Source organism: Octopus sinensis, linkage group LG6 (genome assembly GCF_006345805.1).
Source record: "Octopus sinensis linkage group LG6, ASM634580v1, whole genome shotgun sequence".
Taxonomy (NCBI): Eukaryota; Metazoa; Mollusca; class Cephalopoda; order Octopoda; family Octopodidae; genus Octopus; species Octopus sinensis.
Genome location: NC_043002.1, coordinates 43,043,369 through 43,052,657, shown reverse-complemented (window position 1 = coordinate 43,052,657; position 9,289 = coordinate 43,043,369).

Here is a 9,289-nt window from a genome sequence, read left to right as displayed (position 1 = left end):
TGTCAGAACTATGATAGAAAGTAAGGAAAGTCAATCGATGAATCCAGGTGGTTGAGGTGCAACGTGTCAACAAAGTCTCATTTTGGTCTTTAGTGAACCATAATGCAAATTGATTCTGAGGCTTAGGCTGTACTTCGCTCGGAAGCTCGAGACAAGTAACGGGCTAGATCACAGGATAGACATCATTGATGGCCTATCGTCACTCACGATAGAGGAAGCCAAGTACTTCGAAAGGCCAATAGCAGCCACTGAAATTTAGGAGGTGTAGAAAGCAGGAGAAATATCTGTTTTATAACGAATCCTCGTATGTTCACTCCGTTAACCCCATCACTATCCCCATATATATGTATATATAGTTGAAATTTATAGAAAAACAAATGATGAAAATAGGTGTATGAACAACAAGTATTAGTTTGACGTTCGGGAAAATTAAAAAGTATTTTATGTTTCGAGCCTACGCTCTTCAACAGAAAGGAATAAGAGAAAATAAACAGAGTAAGAATGAAAAAAATACGTTGAATTAACGGTCAAGCATGGCGAGTGATATATATATATATATTTTTTTTCTACTTGTTTCAGTCATTAGACTGCAGCCGTACTGGAGCCACTACCTTGAAGAATTTTAGTCGAATGAATTGATCCAGTACTTTTTTTATACTTGGTACTTATTCAGTTGAGTTCTTTTGCCGAACTGCTAAGTAATGGGAACCTAAACGCACAAACACTGGTTGTCAAGCAGCGGTGGTACACACACACACACACACACATACACAAACATACACACACAAACACACGATGGGCTTCTTTCAGTTTCCGTCTACTAAATCAACTCACAAGGCTTTGATGAGACCGGGCTGAACTTGGAACTATGTGGTTGGGAAACAAATTTCTTATTTCTTTACTGTCCACAAGGGGCTACACACAGAGGGGACAAACAAGGACAGACAAACGGATTAAGTCGATTACATCGACCCCAGTGCGTAACTGGGACTTATTTAATCGACCCCGAAAGGATGAAAGGCAAAGTCGACCTCGGTGGAATTTGAACTCAGAACGTAACGGCAGACGAAATACCTATTTCTTTACTACCCACAAGGGGCTAAACACAGAGAGGACAAACGGATTAAGTCGATTATATCGACCCCAGTGCATAACTGGTACTTAATTTATCGACCCCGAAAGGATGAAAGTCAAAGTCGACCTCGGCGGAATTTGAACTGAGAACGTAACGGCAGACGAAATGCCGCTAAGTGTTTCACCCGGCGTGCTAACGCTTCTACCAGCTCGCCGCCGTAGATCCTTGCAAGAAGCTTCTTACCACACAGCCACACCTGCGCCTATATGTAATACATTGTTTTCTTTTCTTCTTTATTGAGTTTGGGCGCACTTTTAATTCACAAACTTACGAAGTTATATCATCTTTTGATACTAAATGAATAAGTTTCTTCCCTTCATCTTTTTTTTTTTTTATTTTTCTGTCTTTTTTTCTCTCGCATTTATTTATTTATTAACTTCCGCTTACTTATATTCCTTTGTTCTCCTTTCTTCGATTTCTTTCCGTCTTTCTTCTTTCCTTTCTTTGGTTATTTATTCTTGTCTTATATTTTTCTCACACGATTACATAGAAACATAATAAAAAGGGTAAAAAGCATATATTCTCATAAATACATACAAATAGACATAATTTCGTTTCCTGCTGTCTGTGATTTTTCTGTATACTTAGTGGGACAACGCCTTCAAGTGTACTTTATATCAGTCTGGTACATTTTTTTTTATTGATCTCTTGAATCTTTTCGCTCGATGTCACAGATTTGAAAATTTGAAAAATTAGGTGAAAATTTCAAAATTTGGTATTTCGATGGAATTTTTAACGCTGAATCTGAATTTGAAATTCATTTATTCCCAGAAAAATTTAGGGAAATGTTACAGAGGTGCAAAGTTTGATAAGTTTTAATCTGATTAGAAAACAGGGATCTTTTCGGTTTGAAGGGCAGTTTTTAACATAATTTCTAGGTAACTAAAAAATTTTAAACTTCGTATACTGGTAGAATGTGTTTATGAAACATCTTTTTCTCTTGGCTTTATTGAGACAATTCTATAGTTTGTAAGATATTTGTTGTTTTTTCTTCAATTTCTGCAATTTCAACCAATCACTGACGTCTATTGAGGTAAAAAAACATTCTGTGCAGTATGAATATGTCCCTCGTTTATAAAACAGATTGGGTTTATTTACATTTGTGAAGAAAATAAGGATACCCTTCCTCCCACCCCTAACCCTAACTAACCCTAACCCTAAAACAGATTGAAATGCTTTAGATCGATACTAGGGTCATAATTATGGGTGACAATTTCATATGACACCGCTAGAAAAACTGCCGTTCAAACCGAAAAGATCCGAAAACAGGAATAGGAAGCCATGTACTTTCTACTTGATAGCTGTCTCTCACAAAATATCAGACAGAAATAACAAATGCATAAAATGATGCTACTCGTCAAAACGTGCAATGTTTGTGGTGGTGAAAGTGTCAAAGTCGCGCAACACAGCGTCCTTGTTACAATGAAAACCGAGCAGATTATAGTTTTACTTGCTACTATGGATTCGTACATCAATGGGAAATTTACAGTCACGTGTATAATGGTGACTTACGATTGTCTAAAATTACACAAAATTTGCAAAAATTCCAAAGCTATTAATTTGGGCGTTATTAATCTGTGGCAGTAATGAATTTTATTTTCACAATAAGCATACACAGCTAAATCGGCATAATCAAATTTGAAAGACATTGGAACGAAACTGAAAAATACGAAATCTGTGACAATAACCGAAATGACGTGATCTGTTTACTAAACGGCTCAATAACTTATATTGTACATCTTCGGTTTATACTGTTAACTATAACACGATTAGGGATACTTGAATATACACACATCTATCTATCTATCTACCTGTCTTTCTATCTATCTATCTATCTATCTATCTATCTATCTATCTATCTATCTATCTATCTATCTATCTATCTATCTATCTATCTATCTATCTATCTATCTGTTTGTTGAATATCTTTTGTGAAAGAGTTGCTTAAGATCTTCACCTTCAACCTCAGTAAATCTTTTAATAGGAAATTCCCCTACAGTGGATGAATTTCCATAATTAAAAAAAAAATTTTCTTCGGTTTTCTTTGCCATCTTCTAAACGAAAATGGCTAAATCAAACCAGGAAGCCATCGACCAAAGTCAGAGGTGAGGGAAGCTGAAAAGAAAGTCGTTCCGCTTGAACGCACAAGAAAAATCGCCAGTCTGGCCGTAGAAGTAAAGACAACGCTTACTACTACATCATCATCATCATTGTTCGACCGTGGTCGAGACAATGGAATTTACCATGCTACGCCAGACTTCACAGTCCATCATGGCATTACGGAGGTCCTGTTGCTGGATGCCTGTATCCCTGGAGATTACATCAGGGTAGGTGAGTGTGCGCCCTCTGGTATTGCGAGTAGATGGCTTCCAGAGGAGAAGAGTAGAAATTACCTCTTTTTCAGCTCTACAACAATGTCCAGCAAACTGGACTCTCCTACCTTTCACAAGAGATGACACAGGTGGTAGTTTCCCCATATATTTGTATTTTGGTTGGATGGCGCTTCCACGAGAGATTTTGAGCTCTCATAAGGAGGCGAGTGTAGGTTCCATCCAACCGCCTCTCAAGCTCTCTTACTACTACAAACACTGCTTCCACCACTGCCACCACCACTACCGCCATCACCACCACAACCAACGCGAACACTCAAAGCAATTTTGCCGCAGCTTTAAAGCTGAAGAAAAGAATTATGTCCTTTTCGAAGGAAGAACTGCTTGCTTGCAAGGCAATGTTTAAAAAAGACGAACATGTCTCGTGAAAGATTCTATAAAAGGTTGGTGAATGTAGCAAAGATACTACGTGCGAATAACGAAACCACTTTGAGCATGATCCTGTAAATCGAAAAGACAGAGAGAGAGAGAGAGAAAGAGAGCACTTTGCTCTCACGTGTTTTTCTCTCCCTTTCCTGAGGTTACCGTGGTCTTTTTCGTAGGCTTTTCTTTCCGCGGATAAACCTAATCTGTTTTTTTTTTTTACATTTTTACTCTTTTCTGTGACACACGATCCCCTTTTGATCGCTTTTTTTTTCACATGATCCCTTTTGATCGGAAATTTATTTTTTCCTCCTTGTTTTCTGTTTTTTTTTTCTTTCGGAAAGAAAAGCTCTACATTATATTTTTTCCCCCTCTGTGTTCGGCCCTGTGAGGCTAATAAAGTTATCTATCTATCTATCTATCTATCTATCTATCTATCTATCTATCTATCTATCTATCTATCTATCTATCTATCTATCTATCTATCTATCTATCTATCTATTTAGCTAGCTAGCTAGCTAGCTAGCTGTCTATTTATCTATCAATCATGATGTATAGATTGAAAGATAGACAAGCAGACAGATCTGTAACAAGCATTGTGTGCTCGTTTGTATGCATATATATATGTACACACACACACACACACACACACACACACACTCACACACATTAATAGTAATAGTATGACAACAAAAGAATGAATGAGACCTCGATATTATGTAAATAGAGGAATTTATCTGTAATGTAATATGTGACAATTATTCGGTTGCCGTAATAAAACTCTGAGTTTCGAATGTCAGGGTGGAAATCTGCTCCGGCATCTCGTCAGTTATTGCGACAAACAAAAATGCTATGAAAATGACCATTAAAAAAAGGGAAATTACTATGAAGATGACCTTTATTAAGACAAACAAAATTGCTATAAGAATGACCGCTAAATAAATGGAAAACCCGAAAGGGAGACAGTAAAAACGGTCATAGAATTCGCGTATGAGCGCATGTATATACATACACATACTCCCACGTACATGTGCCTATATGCATATGCTCACTCACACTCGCGTGAAACACATACATATACACACAAACACACAAGCGCCTATATGTGCACATATATATGTAACCATACACATGTACACATATGCCTCCTGTAGAGAGGAATATATATACATATGTATATGTATATATATATATATATATATCTTTCTACAGGAGGCACAACCCCAGAAATTTTGGTGGGAGGGAACAAATCGATTACATCGAGCCCAGTACTCGATTGGTACTTATTTTCCCGGCGCCGAAAAGATAAAAGGCAAATTCGACCCCGGCAGCATTTGAACTCAGAACGTAAAGACAGACGAAATGCCGCTAAACATTTTGCCCGGCGTGCTAACGATTCACCCAGCTCAACTATCTTTGAGAGTTTGTAGTCTGACTTGGAGAGTTTTTAGTCGAACAAATCGATCCCTGAATTTATTCTTTGTAAGTCTAGTACTTATTTTATTGGTCTCTATTTTCTAATTGCCAAGTTACATGGATGTAAACACACCAACATCGGTTTTTAACCGATGATGGGGGAGGGAGCAAACTCAGACACTCACACACATAAACATATACATATATACATTCGACGGTCTTTTTTTCGTTGTATACAATAGGAATACAAAATACAAAATGGCTGACCGTTAGTAAGGAGAGACACACAAATAAGAAGGAAGAAAGCAAAGGACCACTAATGAGGTCACAGAAGTGTGACGAAAGAACTCTGGTCGAAATAAGATTAAGATTAATGTAAAAAGATAAATAACACTGAAGCAAATTAACACCAAATATATAGTGCGTGTGTTTTTATTGGCTAAACTGGCAAAATGACCATTCTTAAATACAACAACATATATATATATATTATATATATATATATATATATTATATATATATATATATATTATATATATATATATATATATATATACACACACACACTGAAAGATACAGACATATACGTATACACACACATATATCCAACATCACCATCAACATTACCATCCCCATCATTTAAGCGTGTGTGTGCGGGGTGGAGGTCAGTGTTCGTGTCTGTATGTGTTTGCTTTTTATGTACTTGCCTGATTGCCTTGTCCCTAGAAATGGCCTAACTCACTTTTCCTCCTATGTCCTGGCTAGAGAAAGCTTCACTACTGTCTATAATCTCCATCACCAGCATCACATTGACCATCGTCACTTCACTACCACTGCAACCACCACGACAACAACGGCGACGACGACCACAACCACCACCACCACCGCCACCACCTTCACAGCACTAGGTTTACCGTGATCATCATCTTTACCATCAACACTGCCATCACTACACTCATAACCAGCAATACCAACAGCACTGCTATCAACATCATCATCATCGTAATCATTGCCGTAATAATCACATTTTGCTATGTATTTTATACCAACATCACCACTTCTGCATCACCGCCAGCACCTTTGTCCCCACACCTATCCTCTTGTTCCGCGCTATTTCTCTACTTTTTCTGCCTACAACTACATACGGCCCGTCTATTTGCTTCTTATATAGTCTTGACGTATCTTCGAACGAAATAAACTGAATGTTGTTCCACTCATTATTTTAAGGTGTGTAAGACGGCGAGCTGGCAGAAACGTTAGCACGCCGGGAGAAATGCGTAGCCGTATTTCGTCTGCCGCTACGTTCTGAGTTCAAATTCCGCCGAGGTCGACTTTGCCTTTCATCCCTTCGGAGTCGATTAAATAAGTACCAGTTATGCACTGGGGTCTATGTAATCGACTTAATCCGTCTGTCTGTCCTTGTTTGTCTCCTCTGTGTTTAACCCCTTGTGGGTAGTAAAGAAATTGGTATTTCGTCTGTCGCTTCGTTCTGAGTTAAAATTCCGCCGAGGTCGACATTGCTTTTCATCCTTTCGGGGTCGATAAATCAAGTACCAGTTGCGTACTGGAGTCGATTTAATCAACTAACTCTACTCCCACAAAAAAAAAAAAAAAAATTCTGGCCTTGTGCCTAGAGGAGAATAGATTATTTTAAGGTGAGTGTGTGCGTGCGTGTGTGTGAGAGAGCGTGCACGCACGTATGTGTGTGTTTATCTATCTATCTATCTATCTATCTATCTATCTATCTATCTATCTATATGTCTGTCTGTCTGTCTGTTAATCTATCAGTCTATCTGTCTTCTGTCTGTCTATCTATCAGCCTGTCTGTCTGTCTATTTTTTATTTATCAATATCCCTACCTACCTACATACCTGCCTACTTTCTCTCTTTCTCTCTCTCTCTGTCTCTGTCTCTGTCTGTCTATCTGTCTGCCCGTCTCTCTCTCTCTCTCTCTGTCTCCCCCCTCTCTCTTTTATCAATCTACAAAATACGAGGCACTACCCAAATTCTCTTCTGTTTCATCAATGACAATACAGTATGAACTTCCAGAATTTATATCCTTCTACGAGGAATAACCGTCAAATTTTTGCTCTCATGATTCTCCAGTTATTCTGTTAAATCTGTAAATTTTCATACCAATTTCTAAAACTATGTTTAAATGATATGGTATCTTGGCAATTACCAGTCCATTTTAAACATTTTATTATGCTTCTATTAGCTAAACCGATACTTTACCTGTAGCCAACCGATTCCATATCCTTCGTTTGACATTAGATTTTAGGTATTGCACCTATTGTCTGTATCATACGCCATTTTTGACATCTTACCTGCTACATACATACATACATACATACATACATACATACATACATACATACATGCATGCATGCATACATACATACATACATACATACATACATACATACATACGAGGGGGTGCTGAAAAGTTCCTGGCTTTGGATAAAAGAAAATACTAGAGGATCAGTTAATTATGTTATTCAACATCTCCCCCTCTCAGATTCACACACTTATTCAGCAGTCCTTCAGTTTCTCTAAGCCTGCAAAAGAACTCGGAAGGTTGAGCCTCCAACCAGGCCTTTCGCGTCACCCTTAAAACTAGGAACTTTTCAGCACTCCCTCCTACACACCCACACACACACACACACAAAGATAATGGACTATTCCGTCAACTTCGATGTATGTTGGTCCAACAGCCAATACTGTAGCTATTAGACTAACCATACAAAGAACTTGTTTTCAGTGGTGAAGGCTTGTATAAAACTACCCACACTTTTTGGAAATGTTGATAGCAGAAAGCTGATAAATGTTTTGCCAGAAGCTAAATGAACAACATAATTTCGGCCTTTTGTAAAGAATTCTGCACCTCCTAGGTTTGAATAAGACTTTGCAGCGTGCATTTGTGAGAGATTTCTCCAAAAAGTCATCAACAGCAATGTTGATTTGGACATGGCACAAAAAAAAAAAGATTCAAAGAGAAAGGCTGTATGGAAGCACTCCGTCGGTTACGACGACGAGGGTTCCAGTTGATCCGAATCAACGGAACAGCCTGCTCGTGAAATTAACGTGTAAGTGGCCGAGCACTCCACAGACACGTGTACCCTTAACGTAGTTCTCGGGGATATTCAGCGTGACACAGAGAGTGACAAGGCCGGCCCTTTGAAATACAGGTACAACAGAAACAGGAAGTAAGAGTGAGAGAAAGTTGTGATGAAAGAGTACAGCAGGGATCACCACCATCCCCTGCCGGAGCCACGTGGAGCTTTAGGTGTTTTCGCTCAATAAACACTCACAACGCCCGGTCTGGGAATCGAAACCACGATCCTATGACCGCGAGTCCGCTGCCCTAACCACTGGGCCATTGCGCCTCCACAGAAAGGCTGTATATGCAGGGCAAAAGGATCTGGACGACCACAAACATCAGACGGGACGGTTGAGCGGGTTCGTCAAAATCTCTTGCGAAGCTACAAGAAGTTCATAAGACGAACAAGTCTGGAAACCCAGATTCCTCCAACTGCAGCTCGTTTAGGCCATAACGGCAGATGACAAGGGAAAACGCAAACAATTCTGTGTTGATATACAAGAGAAACTTGAAGAAGCCGAGTTCAAGGAACGTCTTATTTTCAGTGATGAGGTCACATTTCATACAAATGGCAAAGTCAATAAGCATAATGTTCGCATTTGGGGCAAAGAAAATCCCCATGACACAGTTGAGCATGAGAGGGACTCACCAAAAGTGAATGTATTCTGCGCTATCTCCAAGAAGCATCTTCATGGCCCGTTTGTCTTTGAGGGAAATGTGACCGGCGATGTTTATCTGCAAATGCCTCAGAACTGGCTAATGGATGAGCTCATTGCAAATGAACATGAACACTTCATTTTTCAACAGGACGGAGCTCCACCTCACTGGAAGCTCACTGTACGGGCTTATCTCAATGATAATCTGCGAGGGTGATGGATCGGGCGT